Source organism: Mustelus asterias, chromosome 21 (assembly GCF_964213995.1).
Source record: "Mustelus asterias chromosome 21, sMusAst1.hap1.1, whole genome shotgun sequence".
NCBI classification, from domain to species: Eukaryota; Metazoa; Chordata; class Chondrichthyes; order Carcharhiniformes; family Triakidae; genus Mustelus; species Mustelus asterias.
The window spans coordinates 48,085,565-48,108,794 of record NC_135821.1 but is presented as its reverse complement, the minus strand read 5'-3'; positions in this window follow the sequence as shown (position 1 = coordinate 48,108,794).

Sequence of the window (23,230 nt, the reverse complement as noted above, 5' to 3'; positions counted from 1 at the left end):
TTTGCTGGAGTTTAGAAGAGTGAGAGGGGATCTCATAGAAACTGATAAAATTCTAACAGTGTTAGACAGGGTTGATTCAGAAAGAATGTTCCCAATGGTGGGGGAGTCCAGAACTAGGGGTCATAGTTTGAGGATAAGGGGTAAACCTTTTAGAACTGAGGTGAGGAGAAATTTCTTCACTCAGAGGGTGGTGAATGTGCCGAATTCACTACCACAGAATGTAGTTAAGGCCAAAACGTCAGATTTCAAGAAGAAATTAGATATAGCTCTTAGGACTAAAGGGATCAAGGGATATGGGAGGAAGGGGGGATCAGGATATTGAATTCAATGATCAGCCATGATCAAGATGAATGGCGGAACAGCTTTGAAGGGCCGAATGGCCTACTCCTGCTTCCAGTTTCTATGTTTCTATCTCTGTCTAATCCTTTACAGTCAGACACATGTTGGCACTTTCTCAGAGGGAGAGCAGTAAGGAGAGAATATTGCTTTGCCAGTGTCAAGGAGGTAGGAACAAGGCAGTCATTTTCATTTTTCTTCCATCATAAATAACATTGGCATGGTTCTGATTCAGTGTCCTGCCTGTATTGTATCTCTTGACATATATTAGTACTTGTAAAGGAAGTGACTTTCTCATCATTTAAAAAAGATTTGTCAAAGGCAACTTTTGCGCAATTCTGCTAAGGAAATAATTGAAAGACTTTCTCTGGAAACACTGTCTACGTGACAAAATCAGTGAAAATAAGCGTTCTTTAAGCTCTTGGAAGGTGACGCTGAGATGACAGGCAGCGTGATATTAGCTACTCAAAGCACTTGAGACAAGTCTGGCATGTTAAGAATTTGCATGTGGTGATGGAATTGCAGATGGCACCAGTCATAATATTGACCACAGTAATGATGATAGACAAGTGAGAGACTTTGATGGGAAATGCCAAGGTCTTTCTCCTGAAGTGGGCAATTATTCTCTGTGAGCTTCCCCCCGCAGGAAGACACTTGCATGTTTTTTTGCACAAATACCTCATTTACATACATCTCTCAACACCACTGATGCAAATCCACTGAACGATAACGTAACAAGATTAGAAAGGAACGGTGGAAAAAGCAATTATACATAAAAGTTACGACATGGAAACAGGCCATTCAGACTATATACTCTGTTGGCCTTTTGTTTCATATCAGCAAGTAGTTCTAATCAGTTTTACCTGTCCTGATCCTATGCATCTTCAACCCTTTCCTTCATCCATCCATGCAATCTAATCTTGAACAATCACTGTTTCTGCCTGGAAATATATTCCCACATCCTCAGAATTGTCAGAATAAAGAACTTACCCCTATCTTCTGTTTTAAATCACTCATGCTCATCATGTAACTCTGGCTCTCCATTCTTGACTCCTGAACTCTGGGAGCATTCAAATCTATTCAACCTCTCCAGCAAGCTGTGAGGAAGGCTCATGGTATATTGGCCTTCATTGCAAGAGGACATGAGTGCACGAGCAAGGATGTCTTACTGCAGCTGTACAGGGTCTTGGTGAGAGCATACCTGGAATATTGTGTGCGGTTTAGGTCTAAGAAAGGATACACTTGCCTTGAAGGGATTAGAGTAAGGGTTCACCAGGCTGATTCCTGGGATGGCAGGATTGTCGTATGAGGAGAGATTGGGTCGTCTGAGCCATTATTGACTGGAATTTAGAAGAATGAGTGGGATGATTTCTAATTGAAATGTATAAAATTCTGACAGAGGTGGACAGACCGGATGCAGTTGTTTCCACTGGCTGGAGGGTCTAGAACAAGGGGCCAAAGTCTCAAGGTATGGGGTAGGCCATTTCGGACTGGATTGAGGAGAAGTTTCTTCATTCAGAGGGGGGTGAACCCGTAGAATTCTCTACCACTGAAGGTTGTGGAGGCTAAATCACTGAATATATTTAAGAAAGAAATAACTAGACTTCGAGACTCTAAAGGTGTCAAGGGGTTTGGGAAGAGCGCTGGAGTATGGTGTTGAGAGAGAAGATCAGCCATGATCATGTTGAATGATGGAGCAGACTGGAAGGGTCGAATGGCCTACTCCTGCTCCTATTTTCTAAGTTTCTGTTTCCCATCTTTTCATCATTTTAAACACTTCAACCTATTTCCCTATAATCTGTGATTTTTGAATCAAAGTATTTATTCATATTTGCATTTCCTCAAATTAGGCAACATCATTCCTAGTAAATTTGCATTTCATCTCCACTAATGCTTAAATCTTATGTTCTTAAATGTCCTTCCTGTTGTTTTGAGTCCAGCACCATCCAATAACTGAGGCCTCATTAAGGATGTATGCAGGTTCATTATTATGCATTGCCTTTATATTCTGTATCTTGTGTGCTAAAGCATAGAATTTCAATAGTTTTTTTAAAACAGTCTTATCAACCCAAGGTACTGCCTTTATTATCTTGTGATGCCCAAATGCCTTTGCTGTTCCACAACACTTTGCCTAAATCTAGAAAGGATATAATTACTGTTGTTACTTATGTTTTCACAGAATCCCTACAGTGCAAAAAGAGGCCATTCGACCCATCGAGACTGCACCAACAACAATCCCACCCAGGCCCTATCCCTGTAACCACACATATTTACCCTGCTAATCCCCCAACACTAGGTGTAAATTTAGCATGGCCAATCAACCTAACCCGCACATCTTTGGAGTGTGGGAGGAAACCAGAGCATGCTGAGGAAACCCACGGAGACACGGGGGAGAATGTGCAAACTCCTCACAGTCAGCCTCCAGAGGCTGGAATTGAACCTAGGTCCCTAGCGCTCTGAGGCAGCAGTGATAACCACTGTGCCACCGGTGCCACTCTTGTCAAAATTTGTGTGAGGTAAAGCATTTTGCCAAAATCAGGGCGGCACGGTGGCACAGTGGTTCGCACTGCTGCCTCACAGCGCCAGGGACCCAGTTTCAATTCCAGTCTCGAGGCACTGCCTGTGTGGAGTTTGAACATTTTCCCTGGGCGGAATTTTACGAGCACATCCGCCCGAGATTCGTACAATCCCACCCAAAGCCAACGGAGAATGCCCCGGAGTCGGACCGGGAGTGACGGCAAAATTCCGGCCCCCATATCTGCATGGGTTTCCTCCGAGTGCCCTGGTTTCCTCCCACATTCCAAAGATGTGCGGGTTAGGTTGATTGGCCATGCTAAATTAACCCTAGTGTCATAGGGATTAGCAGGTAAATATGTGGAGTTATGGGAATACGGCCTGGATGGGATTGTGGTCGGTGCAGACTTGATGGGCTGAATGGCCTCCTTCTGCACTGTAGGGATTCTATGATTCACACCCAATGGCATTGAATTCCACCTGACACATTATAGCTCATTCCTCTTTTGCAGCTTCCTTTGACCTTTTAATGATTTAACTGCATCTATTATCATCAAATTTCAATACCTCTGGGGACTTTGTCAAAATCATTGATGTGAACAGAAGTGATCCCAAATCCTGAACCTTGTATCCGCTTCCAGCCACTGAAAAACTGTCCATAATTTCCACTCTGTTTTCTCCCCTCTAACCATTTTTAATCTTGTTTACCATCCTCCCCCCTCATTCGGCAGAAATGATGTCCCTTGCATGCAGAATATTTAAATCTGGAAGGAGAATAATTTGGCCACAGGCTTCCATGTGAGAAAATGGAAATATGTTTTCCATCATCGAACCTTCCAAACGATGCATTGCAGAAAAGGGAAACTTGTCAGATTTCATGCATATCACTGTTGGATCAAGCACCAAACAGAAACCAGGATTTTCCCAGAGGAGAAAAGATGACGGAGAAAACAGTCATCCCTGGGATCCACTTTCTGGCCAGTTGCATTTTATCAGAAATGGAAAACTGGTTGCAAAGCATAAGTCTTCAAAGTGCCAGTGGGAAAAGAAAGTGGATCCTGGCGCTGCTCCATCACCAGTTGACAGTCATCTAAATAAACTACGGGCTTGGTGCGATACTGAATCTGCCAATGGGTACATGTAACACTGGCACTTTGAAGACTTATGCTTTGCAACCAGTTTTCCATTTCTTTACCGCAGTTCAATCTGATTTTTTAAAAATTAATTCATGGGACATGGGCGTCACTGGCTGGCCAGCATTTATTGTCCATCCCTAGTTACCTGAGGGCAGTTCATAGAATTATAGAATCCCTACAGTGCAGAAGGAGGCCATTTGGCCCATCGTGTCTGCACCAACCAGAATCCCACCCAGGCCCTGTTCCCGTAACACTTCAGTTGAGAGTCAACCACATTGCTGGGGCTCTGGAGTCACATGTAGGCCAGACCAGGTAAGAACGACAGATTTCCTTCCTGAAATGACATTAGTGCACCAGATCAGTCTTTCGACTGGACACTTTACAGCCTTCCATATGAAACTTCATTTTTCGCAGGTTGAGCTTTTCTCCTGTTTGTTAATTCTATGACTATGTGTTTGGATGACTGTTACCTTACAATTCACACCTCACCAAGACACCTTTTGTTTCTTTTCATGTCCCACGACCATCTCTTTGTCTTTGAACCACGATATGAAGATGTCGACATTGGACTGAGGTGGGCACAGTAAGAGGTCTCACAACACCAGGTTAAAGTCCAACAGGTGTATTTGGGATTACAAGCTTTCAGAGCACTGCTCCTTCATCAGGTGAGTGATAAAGGAGCAGCGCTCCGAAAGCTCATGATACCAAATAAACCTGTTGGACTTTAATCTGGTGTTGTAAGACTTATTTCTTTGAACCATGGAATGTTTTGTCAATTAATCTGTTCTGCCCTCCCCCATTGCAGACCTCACCTTGTGTTCTTCTGCCACTCTCTTCCCTTTCCCTGAATCAAAACTTATTACATTTCTAGCTTCTCCCTATTCTGATGAAAGGTCACAATGATCTCCTCTCTGTAACTCCCATCCCACCCTCATTTACCTTTCTCCAGGTGATCCCCAGTGAAGGCAGTCCAACCCAATCCCAGTGAGCTGAATAGGCAGGCAGTTCCCAGGCAGGGAGGGATTTCTATCCTAATGGGGGAATTGCAGCAATTAAACATCCCCAGTGGAGTCAGGAAATCCAGCGGCAGGGCTCCCACTGCAAATGAGGGATTTAATTACCTCAGCATATCGGGTTGGTGGGGGTATCTCAGTGGCAGATGTTAGATCCTCTCCCACCAGCCTCATTAAATTCTGCCTATTAATTCTGTTACTCTCTCCACAGATACTGCCAGGCTTACATGGTATTTCTGATTCTATTATTGAACATGAGGTTGTGGCTACCACTGTTACATCCCATCTGAAACCACACAAGCGCCAAGTGAAAAATTCTATTGCTGCCTTCTCAAAACACTATTAAATCTCAATGTACTCGTGCACTAAGACACACCGTTTAGAGTCTTGTAAATGCATTCATTCATCATCAAGTCTTACACTCAGCGAGACACCAAATTCCATTCTTCCAAATACACTTATCCCAGTCAATTCACTGGAGTGCAGGTTGTTAATTGTCCATCAATTGTTTTTAATTCCATGCAGGTGGAGTGTAGCAACTGGGACGTTATTTGTGAATTTATAAAAAGAAACAAACAACATTTTAATTTGATTAGATAAGTTTCGCTTAAGCTTTTGTCTTCTATTACAGTGTCCCTTTAAGGGCCATTACTTAATTTTAACTTGTTAATTTGAATAATTAGCCCACTTTATTCACTGTTATACCAAAAGAGTCTAAAAAGAGACATGGGGCGGAATTTTCCCATCCCGCCCCCACAGGAATCGTAGCGGACGGGTATGGATCATGGGAAGGTTCGTTTACCTTGGGCGGGATTTTCCAGTCTCGGAGCGAGCGTAGCCAGAAAATTCCACCCATGGTCATTTAAGGGGCTGTTAATTTGTTATTTAATGATTAGTTTGCTAGTTTTTTCATTGGTTCACTCAGTAAAGCTTGAAGAGAGACATTCCTGAAGCTGTGGACAGAATCTAACAGAGATGGTGTTGGAATTTTCCACCTTGCCCGCCCGAGGCCAACGGGGAATGCCGTTCTGCAGGCGTCACCGACCCCGATTCCGGGACGGGCGTGCCGGTAAAATTCCGGCAGATGCGAGTCTCTGCCACTGGCTGGACAGCTGCGAAACCCTCTGTTGTCTGTTTCTGTTGCTTCTTGAGCCACTGGGGCACCTGAAAGTGGTGGGCCTTTCTGTAGATTCATGGATAACAGGGGCGGAAGTTCTTCTGACTGAGAGCTGCTGGCATCTCTTCTGCATTCAGCAGTGTCACAGGAGAGGTTGCTGGCAGTATGACATCCACCCTAGGCCTTGGATTGAGTAGTGGCACAGTGAAGAGGTGAGTGATGGTGCAAAGGGGGTTGTGGAAAGCGTGCCATGGGGGTGGGGAGGGGGGAGAGTGGTCAGCAAGAAGGGTAGGAAGTGGGTCTCAGCAGGCCCCCTTCCCAATGCTGGGGTCCTTTGATCAGGTACTGAATGTCTTTGAACAATGGACCTCCCTCAGGAGCCCACAGCAAACACGTCAGGGTTAATTGCAGCAGCAGCATGATGAGGCCCTTAAGTGGGCATTAATTGGCCACCTATGGGTCTCAACTGGTGGTGAGGCTTGAAGTCCCTCACAGGCTTTTTCACCCTGGACTAACTGAGATGGAAGTGGGAAGGTGACATGGTCCCCACCCACAATCCTCCCACACCATTAATTGTCCCCCCCCACCCTCACCAAACCAGCCATGGGGGAGGACAGAAGACCCTGCCCTGTGTATGTGATTGAGTTTGGGGGTAAATGCTTATTATGTTTCACTCTGTAAATAAATATTAGACTGACTAAAGATTGGCTTTAATATCATCCTTCACCAACTGGCTCTCTGTAATCGAGCACAGGTGAAACATACCAGAACAATACCTAATAATACCTACCAATACCTCAACAACAGTCTACATTTACATAGCAAGATAAAAATGCCCCTAGATGTTTCACACAGAGTGTGAGAGAAAGATAAGGAAATAGACAGCAAGCTATGGAGAGATTAGAAAGGGCAATCACCAGTTTGATCAAAAGGTGTTCTCAGAAAGTTTAAAAAGATGTGGGGAGAAGAGGTGCAGTATCAAAGACAGAAACCAAGGGAACTGGAAAATCAAGAATTGTATAAGTCACATGACGTGAAATCCCATTCCATGTACTAAAGCACTTATTCACAGCATTAGAACTTCATTTAGGACTGCCTACTTATAAAATGCATCTTCTCTATCTGCCAATGTTTCCGATTGTCTTATATTTCCAATATTCACCTTAACTGAATATTACCAGTGACAAGGTACTTGTTAACTGTCTTGTATTTTGAGTATTTGAAGGGTCATGAAATGACAGCGATAGAAAAAAAGTTCAAATTGCTTTCTCAGATATTTCTTCTGAGTAGCTTTGTACTGACAGCCTCTTATTAGGCAAAGCTTTTAAGGCCTCTTCGTATTCAAGGGGATAAGCTCAGGCACAAATCCTTTACAGCCCATCTTTCAAAGCAGTCGTGCTTTGACATTTCTAACACGCCATATAACCCATTTTCATATTTTAGGCTAAAATGTTTAAGGTAACACTCAATAAAATCGAGTAGAGTTGTGTGAACGAAACTCAGAGGTTCAATGACAGCCCATGGTACATCAAAGAATGCAAACAAATAATACACAATTTAATTCTGTTTAAAATCTTTCTGTTGGACATGATTCCTTTTAATCACAAATAATAACTGAGTTCATGCCTTTCCTTACTATGGGAGCAGATTTCATCCGTGTATCAGGTGTGGTGGAATTGTAATGGGCGAGGTTCTCTGGCCTCTGAGCCACCTGTTTCCCATTGATGGGAGATGGCGCATTGTTTGCTAGCAGCAGGATTCTCTGGTCCTGGCACTGTCATTGGGAATTCCCATTGACATCACTCCACACCGGTGGGAAACCCTCGGGCGGGGGGTACACTGCCGGCGGGACCGGAGAATCCCGCCGGCATGAACGGTCAGAGAATTCCGGCCATTGTATTCTTTATAAGCAGGTCCCGTTGCTTCGATTGCAGAGGAATTTTCCCCAGGTCTCTTTAAATTTTATTTTAACTACTGTCACGTCTCAACATCAATTACTTATTCATTTTTTTCTGATTTTTTTGTTCCCATCAGGGCATTTTGAGAAAAAGAGACGATTTGTTTTGAAGAGGTTTACTTTGGACGGGGAAGGAGGAATCAGACTTGTATCAATGTAAATCCGATAAGGAGTCTAACAACACCAGGTTAAAGTCCAACAGGTTTATTTGGTAGCAAACCCACTAGCTTTCGGAGCGCTGCTCCGTCAGATGGAGTGGAAATCTGCTCTCAAACTTTTACTTATTTGAGAGCAGATTTCCACTCCATCTGATGAAGGAGCAGCGCTCCGAAAGCTAGTGGCGTTTGCTACCAAATAAACCTGTTGGACTTTAACCTGGTGTTGTTAGACTCCTTACTGTGTTTACCCCAGTCCAACGCCGGCATTTCCACATCAATGTAAATCACCATAGTTGCAGCATTGCATAATTTGATCATACCCTCATGGCTGCTTTGATGCTTGCTGAGTTATCATGCCATCCCTACACATTACAGGTTACATTACTTTTCATCCCAGAAAAGCTTTTGCAACACCTTTGTAATCGTTTCAACAATACAGCCCCTGGCTGTTATTTTCTCAAAAGCAGTCCAATCTGATTCACAGTCAAAACGGAATTGGGCACCAAGACAGCCCACATGCCATCATAAACAATTGTGTTTCTTTTCATTCAAACACTTTCAAGATAAGTAAAAGTAATCTTAGTACTATTCATCCCAACTTCAATGCCTCACCTGTTTATTCAAGTGTGATATTGCATAGTTGCCGGAATTTTACCGCCTTGCCTGTCCAAGGCTCGTAAGATCCTGCCCGGGGCCAACGGAAGATGCTGTTCTGCGACCCTTGCTCGCCCCGATTCTGGGGCAGGTGATGCGGTAAAATTCCAGCCAGTGTGTCTATCCAGGTGCAGTGATGTCCACCTGTTATTAATGATTGTTTAAAGGGAACATTTTGTGAAATGATCATTTAACCACATTTTCTAGTTGAAGTCAACTCGAAGTCCATAGTTTGTACAAACACAACAGGAGCAGGCATAAGGCACTTGGCCCTTTGCTCTTGCTCACTGTAGAATCCCTACAGTGCAGAAAGAGGCCATCCAGCCCATCGAGTCTGCATCACCTCTCCGAAAGAGCGTCCCACCCAGGCCCTCCCCTCCCACTTATGCCCATAACTCCATGCATTTACAATGGCTAATCCACCTAACCTACACAAAATTGGACTATGCAAGGAAACTGGACCACCCAGAGGAAGCCCACGCAGACATTGGGAGAAATTGCAGACTCCACACAGACAGTGACCCAAAGCCAGAATTGAACCCGGGTCCCTGGCGCTGTAAGGCAGCAGTGCTAACCACTGTGCCACCATGCTGCCTGTGTAAACCAGGCCTATAAAGCTCAATTGCCCTGCTACACAACATTCAAAATCTTGCTTTTTGTTTTCCTATTTTCCTCACTTTTCTCTAGAAGCAGCGGCTCATACTGAGTTATGGTATCAGAGCTGGTAACAATATTCAGTGTTCAAAGTCCAGAATTCTCCCCCAAATGACCATCCTGCAAATGGAAACTGAGGTGGAGTGTTAACCGTTTAATTGACGCTGTTAGATAAATCACCTCCACACAATGTGATCACAAGCAATAGTAGCAAATTGTTGGCTTGCGATGAATTGATATAATCTGCATTTTGGGGTTTTTGTTATTCATAATGGGGTGTGGCTAGGCCAGCAAATGCCCATCCCTAATCCCTCTTGAACTGGGCATTTAAGAGTCAACCGCAGTGGATCTGGAGTCACAAGTAGGCCAGACCAGATAAGGATGGCATCCTCTGGAGAGCGGGTGCCCCACGCTGCCTCCTCCAGGAAGGCCCGCCAGCTGAGAGCTGCCAGCAATCAGAGGTCAGTGGCGAATCTATTAAATAGCAGCGCCACTGGGAGGCAGTGGCTGCTGCCAGAATGTCACCCACCAGAGGCCCTGGATCATGGATTGACCCAGACCAAAGGTAAGTAATGGCAAATGGGGTTTTCTGGGGGTGGGGTGGGGTGAGGTCACAATAGTGGAGAATGTGGAGCATGGACAGCAAAAGTGGAGGATGGCTCTCAGTGATCCCTGCTCCCCCTCCCCCACCCCCACCCCTCCTCTCCCTTCCCCCTCCACCTTCCCAATACCAGGTTCCTCGATCAGGCACTGAATGCTTTTGAATGGGAGAGACCTGCTTCTCACCCCCCAAGAGATCACAGGGAATCCACATAAATTTGCATATGGTGCTCCCCACATGATTGGCCCACTGCTGAGTTAACACCAGTGGCAGTGGGAGGAGACCCTTAATTACACATGAAATGCCCCATAAGGACCTCAGTTGATGGAGATGTAGGCTGGCTACGACAAACTTAATCGAGGTGGAGGGTCCCCACCTGCCCTATTAAGTGCCCCCTTCCACCAAACTCACTTGGGAGGACAGCACAACATAGTGCCCTGTGTCTTACACATAACGTGAACTCTACCCCCTCAAAAATCAGTTACAATTCCCTTTTGAATGTGTACAGAAGGTAATGCACAGTCAGCAACATACTCTAAAGATCTATGAGCCGCTTGGAAAACAAGAACTGACTCACATCTTGCCTAATCCTATTCTTGTGTGGTTTAAACCTACGTGCCCTGTCCTTCCCAATCTATCAAACTGGGACAATCTATCAACAAGCATGGTATCCAGCCCGCTCATTATTTTATTATGAAATATGCTGACTTCTCCACCCAAAAGCCCAATTTGAAGTCTAAACATGCAAAATTCTGAGTTGAGAATGTTACCAACTATCTTTACCGTTAATCCTTCACCAAGCAATATAAATCCATTGTCAGATATAGACTAATGATTCCAGCTCATAGTAAGACTATTCCAGCTTTCGTGAGCTACATGCAGTTTGCGAACGACGTCAGTGCTTATCTCTCCAGCTCAAATCCTGCACTGTGGTTCTTCTCCACTTTTCAGCTGCATCTGGTCTTTTACAGCCTGTTCAAACTTCTCTTTGCTTGATTGACCAGTTCCTCATCTGTGCCAGAAGAATATTCTAATTTCCGATTATCGCTTAAGTAATAGCTACTTTCTTTTCTAACACAGTGAGCAATTAAATTTTGGGGAATGTATTTATTTTATTCAAAAAGCAAAGCAACATCTGTTCATTCAGCAGTAAGGATACTCCAGTATCAACAATAAAAGAACTAACTTTGCAAAGTAAATCAAAGAGAAAGGTTTAATAAAGAAACTTCATTACACCACCACATGGAACACACCCTAGGCCACACAAGCTCCCCACAATCCCCATCTGCTTTCAATTTATACTCGGTCAGCTAACCGCCTCACCATTTTGCCATTGGTTACATTGTCTACCTGGTCAGCTGACCCTCACAGTATGTTATCATTGGTTACATTATAACCGATTTCAGTGTTATCATTGGTTGCATTATAACAATGTCACCCAGAAGATACTGTGAAATTAAGTCGGTACAGCATATTTGTATACATTTTATACATATCTTGTTGCTCCTGATACCTGGAAGATGGGATTGAGCTGCAAGGATATTTGGACTTTAAGCACACTGTTCCAATGAAGTTCAATGCAAGCTTGAGGAATGGTGCCTCATCTTTCCACTGTGAACGTACAGCTGTCCAAGCTTATCATCTCAGTGAACTTTAGATTTGAACCACGCTCCCATTTTCACTCAAACAGCAGGTGCCGGTAAGGGAAGACTGTTGCACCAGAATGACAAGGAGTGGAGGAGGTCTTGGCTGGTGCTTGGGGTGGATTCTTGGTGTGGCATAGTGGTTAGCACTGCTGCCTCACAGCAGCAGGGACCTGGGTTCGATTCTTGGCTTGGGTCACTGCCTGTGCGGAGTCTGCACTTTCTCTCCATGTCTGTGTTGGTTTCCTCCAGGTGCTCCAGTTTCCTCCTACAGTCCAAACAACATGCTGGTTAGGTGCATTGGCCATGCTAAATTCTCCTCAGTGTACCCGAAAAGGCACCGGAGTGTGACGACTCGGGGATTTTCACGGTAACTTCACACTGAAAAGGACCATTGCAGATCACAACATCAGTGATCCCAGTGTAAACAATGCCAGTTAAGGTAAGCATTGCATTAATAGAATTTCTTGGATCATTTCTAGAACAGTTTAAGGACACTTTACTGCTTATCAACATGTTAAACAAAAGTAAAACTTGTCCAGACTGGTCATGTATACCTCCAAATGAGTGGCACGGTGGTTAGCACTGCTGCCTCTTAGTACCAGGGACCTGGGTTCAAATCCAGCCTCGGGTCACTGTCTGTTTGCACATTCTCCCCGTGTCTGCGTGTCTGCGGGTGCTCTGGTTTCCTCCCACAGTCCAAAGGTGTGCAGGTTAGGTGGATTGGCCATGCTAAATTGCCCTTTAGTGTCCAAACTGTGCAGATTAGAGGGATTAGCAGGGTAAATGTGCAAGGTTACAGGGATGTAGTGGGCCTGAGTAAGATGCTCTGTTGGAGAGTCAGTGCAGACTTGATGGGCCGAATAGCCTCCTTCTGCACTGTAGGGATTCTGTGACTCTATGAACTCCAGGAGCTGGTACCAGTATTACTGATTTTTACAGGTCTTTGAAAATGTTGAGCTGGTTTTACCTTCTGGAATACATTCATTGCAGAGACAAATGGGGGTAGGGAACATTTTGCCTCCCAAAGGAATGACCCCATTAAGATCCTTCATTTTGTATTAAAGCCTCCAATCCATCGCACACCACACTCCTGTATCTTGAGTCCACATATTCGGTAAGAAAACTGTTCAAACAAGTTACTAAGCGCTCTTCTTATTGACAGGTGAGTCATTTTAGTGGCCTTTGCCCAGACTGGTCCTTTGAGAAAAAGCTAGCAAAAGCATAAATTAAAACTGATGTTACTGGATGGAAATGTGGCTGGAGTAAATGTCTGATATTCCCAGAGGAACATGTTGACCTTTTCACTTGATGTCATATCCTCCTAAATTCATAATTAACCACAAAGCTTTTAGCTGTAATTTTATCCGCAATGGTTGTCTAATGGCCGAGGACAGTGCAGAGCCATCCTTTAAAGAGCAGTTAAGCTTTCTACATATTCCAACCTGCTCTCCATAGCCCCTTCAGTTAATCAGCTCACACAATAGGTTCTGGCATGTGGCCCAGCCAACAGTGAGAAGAAGAAATCAGTAATTGGCAGCTTTTAAGTAGATTCCCCCCTTCCATCAGCCCAGCATCTCTGTTATTCCTGAGTGGACATGCTGCCCTGAGAAGTGAATCTCCCTCCTTCTGTCAGCATTCTGCCCCAGACCAGCCAACATCTGCTAATTGGGGTGGCACAGCGGCACAGTGGTTAGCACTGCTGCCTCACAGCGCCAGGGACCCAGGTTCGATTCCCGGCTTGGGTCACTGTCTGTGCGGAGTCTGTACGTTCTCCCCATGTCTGCGTGAGTTTCCAAACAGGCGCTGGAGTGTGGTGACTAGGGGTTTTCAGTGTTGTAAGCTTACTTGTGACACCAATAAATTTTAAAAATAGTTATCTCTCCTGACTTATCCTGACTTCCATCCTCCAATCCTTCTTTTTTCAGTATCACTTTCCATTTCCATGTTAAACTAAACAAACCCAATTTTAAAAAGTCATATTCACACAGCTTTTTAAATGTCTACTGAATGCCTCAAAGTGCCTTACAACCAATGAAGTACTTTTTTTGGAAATGTAGCCACTGTTGCAATGTAGGGAATGCAGCAGTCAGTCCACAACAAGCTCCACACAAACAACATTTGTGATAATTACCAAAGAAGCTTTATTGTGATGTGGACTGAGGAACAGCTATTGGCCAGGACGCCAAGGATAACTCTCCAGTTCTTAGAGCTATGGATCCTTTTCCTTTTACTTTCCACTAAGAGGCAGATGTGATCTCAGTTTTAAACCTCATCCAAAATAAATCACTTTGAAAAATGTTCAGCCCTGCTGCCTCACAGCACCAGGGACCTGGGTTCAATTCCAGCCTTGGGTGACTACCTGTGTGGAGTATGCATGTTGTCCTCGTATCTGTGTGGGTTTCCTCCGGGTACTCCGGTTTCCTTCCACAGTCTTAAGATGTGCAGGTTAGGCGGATTGGCCTCTACTTTCTCAGAAGACTAAGGAAATTTGGTACGTCCACTACGACTGTCACCAACTTTTACAGATGCACCATAGAAAGCATTCTTTCTGGTTGTATCACAGCTTTGTATGGTCTATCCAAGACCGGAAGAAACTACAAAGGGTCACGAACGAAGCCCAGTCCATCACTCAACCAGCCTCCCACCCATTGACTCTGTCTACAGTTCCCGCTGCCTCGGAAAAGCAGCCAGCATAACTCAGGACCCCACCCACCCTGGACATACTACCTTTCACCTTCTTCCGTCGGGAAAAAGTTACAAAAGTCTGAGGACAGGTACCAACCGATTCAAGAATAGTTTCTTCCCTGCTGCCATCAGACTTTTGAATGGACCTACTTCACATTAAGTTGATCTTTCTCTACACCCAGCTATGACTGTAACACTACATTCTGCATTCTCTCCTTTCCTTCTCTATGAACGGTATGCTTTGTCTGTATAGTGGGCAAGAAACAATACTTTTCACTGTATCCCAATATATGTGACAATAATAAATCAAATCAAAAAATTGCCTCTTGGTGTCCCAAGATTTGTAGGTTGGGGGATTAGTGGGGTAAATACGTGGGGACAGAGTGTGGGCCTCAGTAAGATGCTCTGTCAGAGAGTCAGTGCAGACTCAATGGACTGAATGGCCTTCTTCTGTAGGGATCCTATGAAAAGTCCCAGTGGACAATCATCCTTGATTTGTTTTTTTCTCATGTACTGGGTCTGACCACTTAAAGGCTGTTTCCTGCCCTGTCTCAATTTTTGGGCTGGCAGGAACATTAAACCTCTGTGGAAGAAATAATCAGAGTTAGATCTCGGGCAAGAAGGGGGTGTGGTGCCAACATCAGAATCCCCCTAATGAGTGGGGCACCTCCCTCTCAAGGGCCAGTGACCTCCGGTCCTCCCTTTCCCCTGTCACACTGATTGCCACCCCCTTCTCGCAATGCCCAGGCCTACACTACCCAACTCACCCTGGGCTTTTGATTTGATTTGACTTATTATTGTCAAATGTAATGAAAAGTATTGTTTCTTGCACGCTTTACAGACAGAGCATACTGTTCATAGAGAAGGAAAAGAGAGGGTGCAAAATGTAATGTTACATTCATAGCTAGGGTATAGAGAAAGATCAGCTTAATATGAGGTAGGTCCATTCAAAGGTCTGATGGCACCAGGGAAGAAGCTGTTCTTCAGTCGGTTGGTACATGACCTCAGGCTTTTGTATCTTTTCCTGACAGGAAAAAGGTGGAAGAGAGTATGTCTGGGGTGCATGGGGTCCTTGATTATGCTGGCTGCTTTGCCGAGGCAGCAGGAAGTATAGACAGAGTCAATGGATGGGAGGCTGGTTTGCCTGATGGACTGGGCTACATTCACGACCCTTTGTAGTCTCTTGCGGTCTTGGACAGGGCAGGAGCCATACCAAGCTGCAATACAACCAGAAAGGATCTTTCTATGACACATCTGCAAAAGTTGAGAGTCGTAGCGGACATGGCAAATTTCCTTAACCTCCTGAGAAAGTATTTGATTTGATTTGAGTTGATTTATTATTGACACATGTATTAACATACAGTGAAAAGTATTGTTTCTTGCATGCTATACAGACAAAGCATACCATTCATAGAGAAGGAAATGAGAGAGTGCAGAGTGTAGTGTTACAGTCATAGCTAGGATGTGGGGAAAGATCAACTTAATGCAAGGGAAGTCCATTCAAAAGTCAGACAGCAGAGAACATAGAACATTACAGTGCAGTACAGGCCCTTCGGCCCTCGATGTTGCGCCGACCTGTGAAACGAATCTGAAGCCCATCGAACCTACACTATTCCAATATCATCCATATGTTTATCCAATGACCCTTTAAATGCCCTTAATGTTGACGAGTCCACAACTGTTGCAGGCAGGGCATTCCACACCCTTACGACTCTGAGTAAAGAACCTACCTCTGACATCTGTCCTATATCTCTCACCCCTCAATTTCAAGCTATGTCCCCTCGTGCTAGCCATCACCATCCGAGGAAAAAGGCTTACACTGTCCACCCTATCTAATCCTCTGATCATCTTGTATGCCTCTATTAAGTCACCTCTTAACCTTCTTCTCTCTAACGAAAACAGCCTCAAGTCACTCAGCCTTTCCTCATAAGACCTTCCTACCATACCAGGCAACATCCTGGTAAATCTCCTCTGCACCCTTTCCAATGCTTCCACATCCTTCCTATAATGCGGCGACCAGAACTGTACGCAATACTCCAAGTGCGGCCGCACCAGAGTTTTGTACAGCTGCAACATGACATCATGGCTCCGAAACTCAATCCCTCTACCAATAAAAGCTAACACACTGTACACCTTCTTAACAACCCTATCAACCTGGGTGCCAACTTTCAGGGATCTTTGCACATGGGCACCAAGATCTCTCTGCTCATCCACACTACCAAGTATCTTACCATTAGCCCAGTACTCTGTATTCTTGTTACTCCTTCCAAAGTGAATCACCTCACACTTTTCCGCATTAAACTCCATTTGCCCCTTCTCAGCCCAGCTCTGCAGCTTATCTATGTCCCTCTGTAACCTGCAACATCCTTCCGCACTGTCTACAACTCCACCGACTTTAGTGTCATCCGCAAATTTACTAACCCATCCTTCTACTCCCTCATCCAGGTCATTTATAAAAATGACAAACAGCAGATAGTGACCTCAGATTTTTGTAAAGAGAGGTTGAAGATGTCTGCGAATATTCCTGCCAACTGATTCTGAGTGCTCATCCGGATACCCCATCCGGGCCAGTCGCTTTCCGTGGGTTGACCTTCGAGAAAGCTGCTCTGACATCTGCAATGGTGACTCCAGATACAGGTTCATCCAGGGCTTCCGGGGTGGAGGGCATATTCTCGCTGACCTGTTGCTCAAAATGGGCATAGAATGCATTGAGCTCATCAGGGAGGGGTGCATTAGAGCCGACGATTTTACATGCCTTCATCTTGTAGAGATGTAGAGAAAGTAGAGACGTTGGTGGGCTTTCTTAACTATACTGTCGGCATTGGGGGACCAGGACAGTTGTTGGTGATCTGGTCACCTAGAAACTTTACAGTTATCCTGTCCTCCTCCTGCTCCAGCACTTAGGCTCAAGCAGGTTTGTGAAATTCCTTTTCTGTCCACTGCAGCGCTATCGCTCAAGGAACTGGAGAGCTGCTGGCCAATCTGATTGGCCTCCAGCTCTCTAAGGTGGGACTTTGTCTCAAATGAGGGGCAGATGTCCTGCCTGCAACCAATAATGCTCAGAGGAGGGTAAATTGGCTGCGGGACAGACAGTCAATAAGGATGCCGACTCTTCAGATGACAGGAGGCAAGCCCTCTTAATCTGAAAACCTCAGGTCCTGGGTGGGAACTGAACCCAGAACATTGTGACTTGGAGACAACTGAGCAACAGCTAATCTTCGTGCTAACTTTATTCTAATTCATTGGAGACCAGGGGGACGATTCACCCAAAAGTGCTGAATTGGTGGGAAAACTGGTCTCGATCACGACTGTTTTTTCAGAACCGAGTCTCCGCACTCTGTGCAACGCAGAGGTCACAATCGTGAATATCATTAAAAACTCAGGGGGGCGGGGCCTATTCACGACAAAGAGCCTGAAATCGGCTGGATGAGCGGGAACCCGCGCATGCACACATCACTGGGAGATCGTTGAGAAGACCTCCCAGCATCCAGATCACTGCCATCCAACCCCCACAGACATCACTGGCCTCATCGCTGGCCCCCACAATCCCCGACAGACATCGCTGGCCCCCTCCCCCATACAGACATCGCTGGCCCCCTCCCCCATACAGACATCGCTGGCCCCCACAATCCCCGACAGACATCGCTGGCCCCCTCTCCCCATACAGACATCGCTAGCCCCCTCCCCCATACAGACATCGCTGGCCCCCCCTCCCCCATACAGACATCGCTAGCCCCCTCCCCCATACAGACATCGCTGGCCTCATTGCTGGCCCCCACAACCCCCCCCCCCCCACCCCCCCACTGACATTGCTGTCCCCTGCCCCCCCACACCCCTCCCCCCACCCCCCCTCCCCTCCCCCCCCTTCCCCCCGCCCCCCTCTTCCCCCCTCCCCCCTCCCCCTCTCCTCCCCCTCCCCCCACCCCTCCCCCCCCTCCCCCCACCCCTCTCCCCCTCCTCCCCCCCCTGCCCCCCCCCCACCCCCCTGTGTGCATGACACTCAACTTCAAAATTTCTCACAAGTATTTATTGCCAGCGGACCCTTGACTGGCCGCACTCACTGCACCTGCACTCCCCTAATAAGCCAGAGCTGTATATAAGCTGCAGGAATGGACACACAGTCAGTCCCGCCACAAAGGGGCGGCACGGTAGCACAGTGGTTAGCACTGCTGCTTCACAGGGACCCGGGTTCAATTCCCAGCTTGGGTCAATGTCTGTGTGGAGTTTGCACGTTCTCCCCGTGTCTGTGTGGGTTTCCTCCGGGTGCTCCGGTTTCCCCCCACATTCTGAAAGATGTGCTGGTTAGGTGCGTTAACCCGAACAGGTGCCAGAGTGTGGCGACTAGGGGAATTTCACAGTAATTTCATTGCAGTGTTAATGTAAGCCTTACTTGTGTCTAATAAATAAACTTCAACTTTAACTTTTAAGATGTCTACGCGCAAACCTGCTCCCAGATTCACAGAGGCCGACCAGGAGCACCCGCTAGATGCCGTGGAGGAGAGGTGTGAACGGATCTTCCCCGGCCTGGGCCCTCACCCAAGGGGTGCATCCGGCACACCATAGTGGGAGGGGGTAGCAGAAGTGGTGAATGCCAGGAGCCTGACACCACGCTCTGGCCGGCAGTGCTGGAAAAAAATGTACGACCTTCTTCGAGCAGCAAGGGTGAGTGAATATCCCACTTGGAACCCCGCACATGCTTGGCACGGATCTCAAACCCTGCTTAGACACCTGAAGGGGATGCAACAAGTGACCCTTCCCCCAGGAACAGAATCTAACCCTTCCCCTCAACCCTCAATGAGCACCCTTCAGTGGTGACCTCTTTCCCTGAAACTGCCAGCACAACGCCCGAGACACAGGCACGCATTGCGCACCATGCGCTGCAATATATTAATGCTTGATATCCACCTTATGTTCCCATTCACAACGTACGTAAGACGACACAGACTGGTGGTGGTGTGCCTGACCTGCGGCAGCTGGCCAGCATCAAGGAGCGTGCCATGGAGCTGGCAGGGGGGTGATGGGCCGTCCCGAATGTTCGCCGACAGCCAGGTCAGCATCCAGCATGCAAGTGAGCAGAAACGTACTCTCAACCGAGGTTCTTCTCGAAGTAAGTGCGATGCTGCATGGAATGTTTTGCCTCCCTGACCCTAATGTGTGTTCTTTATTGCAGCTCTGGACCCAGAGGAACCCAGACCTTCGGGTGTTGCCGCCACCCCTGCTGCTCTGCAGCAAGCTGCCCACGACCCCCTGGATGACACCTCGGAGGGAGGCACTGAGGAATCCTCCGAGGGCAGCACCATTGAAGTGGCATGGGCATGTACCACACAACCCACCAACATAGAGACTATCACTACGGTGGGTACCTTTAGTGATGAGGCTTCTGGGTCATGAACTGGTTAGCGCATCACAGACACTAATGCACATCAGTTGGAGGAGGGCATATCCAAGGGCTCAGGCACATGGAGGTCTGCCGGAGGCCAGGATTTAGCTGTCCCCAAGCCAGCTGCTGGGCCTCGGTGTGTTCCTCCCAAGGCTGGTGGAGATGCATCAGGGAACCCGGGGAGTTGTGGAAGGGTTGTCAGCAACCATTCTGTGACTGCAAGTCTGTTGAGGGGAATCCAACAGAGTGCTGTTGCAAGAGGCGGTGCCGACACAGCGTACGAACCAGGCCAACACTGCAAGGATGGCGACTGCAGTGGAAAGTCTGGCTCAGGGACCTGTCCTCATGGGTGACAGGATTCAGGCCATTCTGGAGACACAACGGGCCTTGGGTGAGTGTTTTTCCGGCATCCAGGAGGCACAGCATTCGATGGCCATGGGTGTTGGGGGCATGTGGGAGACACTGCTGGCCATGGCTGGGACTCTCGCTGGCATTCGGGACACACAGCAGGCCGTGGCTGTGAGCCTCGAAAACTTAGCCCAGGCTCAGAGGGCTACTGTTGAGGAGCTCCAGAGCCTGGTTCACTCACAGAATGCTGCAGCGGAGGGGCTCCAGTGCTTGGCCCAGTCTCAGAGGGCCAGGGCTGAGGGATCACACATCATGGGGCAGATGCATCTAGGCCTCCAGGACTGGCAGAGCCAGGTGACGCCGGAGCTTTTGGAGCTCAGTCCAACTACCCTGGTGTCCCTTGGAGTGTCCCTGGGGCATCTGGGCACCCCAAGGGAGGAGGAAGGGCTTGAGCCCATGCCAGGGCCTTCCACCCAGGAGATCCCAGATGTCCCAAGACCTTCTGATTCCCCCCTCCCTCAGACAAGGGCATCTCGGGGCCAATGGGCTGAACAGAGTGGCACCAAAAAATGCCATCCGCAAGTCAGTCGGGGCTCTCCAGGTCCCGGCCACCCAGGGGACATCGTCCAAGGGCATCACAGGCAACGGGGCATTGGCAGCTGGACACCTCCACCTCCGATGTGCATCCTGGAGTACCACCGAGAAGAAGCAGTAGACCGCACAAAGTTAGAAAGTTGTAGTTCACTAAGAGTCAAGGTTTATTCACCATTAATGTTAAGAGCGCAATAAACTGTAAATTGCACCTCACAGCTGTGACTAATGTATGTCTGATTCCTTCCACCCGCACCCCGCCCCCACTTTGGCCTCGGCACCCTCCGCCTTCTGGGCACCTTCTCAGGAGCCTGCTCACCCACCTCTTGGCCCTCAGCAGCAGCACCCTGCCCTCCTTCCTGAGGGATTGGTAGTGGCTGCTCCTGCAGTGGTCTCTCCACGCCTGCCACCTCCTGAGCTGCCTCCTGCTCCTCCACCCCTGCTGCCGCCAACATGGCCAGCTCCAGATCGAGCAAACCGAGATCCATCTGCACTGTGGGATTTGGAAAGAGCATAGAATGACGGATTACTATCATTGGCTGCATAGACCCAGCACCACTCCAATCCCTCACTCGGACCAGTACCCCCACTTGTGGGTGCTGGCAACACCACACAATCCATGGTGCCATGCGTGGCCCGATTAGGGTTGTGTGAGATTCCCATCATGACAAATGCTGACACAGATTATGCAGGTCGGTGTGCAGCCGTGGGCACTGCGCGCCCTTGAGCCATTGCTATGTGTGCAACTGCAGCATCTGTTACAGGCAGGTGTTGCTGGTCCGTGTCATAGGGCAGGGACAGACTGCAAGTCAGCACCAGATGTTTGCCCAGTGACAGCAGATTCCATGCAGTCCATGTCTGAACCTCTGCACCCCGGCCTGGAGCAGCAGCTGCTTCATCTGGTTAGGCCTCAGTCAGCACATGGTGCACTCCTCCCCCACCTCGGAACACTAGCACTCAGTCGAGTCCCTGACCACACCCCGCGGCAAGACAATGTCACTGCAAAGTGCCCTGGAGGAGCAGGGTAAGCAGGACTCCTTGAGGGTGCCTGCCACAATGAGCTACAGCGCTGCCCTGGAGGGGAGGGTTGAGCAGGACTCCTTCATGGAACCTCACTCAGAAAACTCTGAGAAAATAGAAGCCCCCCAACCCCCCCCCAGATATCACTGGTCCATGGTCCAGCACCTGAAGACAGCAGGAAGAAGCCCACCAGGCATCTCCAGGGCCTGCCTGCAACATCTCCCTCCAGGTTGAGACTTTTATATACCTACTTTGATTCAGGCCAAAGAGGTGGGAGACGCAAATGTGGGCGGAGACTGCCGTGTCAGTCCCGATAATGGCATGCTAAGCTATGGAAAGTAATGCAAATTAGTGGCACGCCGGTTTTCTGCGTGGTCCCAGCGGCGCCATGTTTTTCCATTTGGGAGATGCACGCGGATCGTAGACGCTCACGGGGAAGCCGCAAAATGGCCGACATGTGCATCTGCCAACCCAACCCGCCAGAACATTTGCGGGTCGCGATGGGTGCATCGCCCCCTAAATTTTCTTTAAAGGAAAACACCCCTGGAAAACACAACACAGGGTGGCGTGATGGCACAGTGGTTTGCACTGCTGCCTCAAAGTGCGGGGACCCCGGTTCAATTCCAGCTTCAGCTGACAATGTGGAGGTTGCACATTCTTCCTGTGTCGGCGTGGGTTTCCTCCGAGTGCTCCGGTTTCCTCCCATAGTCCAAAGATGTGCAGGTTAGGTTGATTGGCCAGGATAAATTGCCCCTCAATGTCAGTGGGATTAGTCGGGTAAATGCATGGGGTTACAGGGATAGGGCCTATTTGGGATTGTTGTTGGTGCAGGCTCGATGAGTCGAATAGCCTCCTTCCACAGTGTAGGGATTCTATGGCCGCGATTCTCTTATCTGTGCCCGTCACTTATCTGGCAGGTCCAGCCAGGAGATGCACGTCTGCGGCCTTGAATGGGGATTTGTGCATGCGCGGGGAACGCATGCGCATCCCCCAGTGCCGGCGAACAATTGCCTGCCAGACCACACTGCAACCGGCGGGAAGGCAGGTAAGTCATTTAAATCTTTTAAAAATCTATTTTAAATATGTAGATTAGTTAATTATCGGGACCTTTCATGGCGATCGGTCTGGGATGGAGGGAGGGCAGCGATTGGGGCGGGCTGGAGGGGGGGGGGGTGCCTCTGCGGGGAGGAGCCTGCCTCAGGGGGGTCTGATCCCGGTGGAGGTGGGGGGATTCAGTGGGGGGGGGGGTCTGCCAGGGTGAGGGGTGGTGGGGGGATCACCACTGCTGGGGCGTGGGGCCTGGGCTTCAGGGCGCTCCGGGATGGCGGGGGTCAGGGCTGGCCCCGGAATTGTTGTGGGGGCCACGATCGGGCTGTAGGGGGGCTGGAGGGGCAGCACTGCGGGTGTCCCAGGCTGGCCA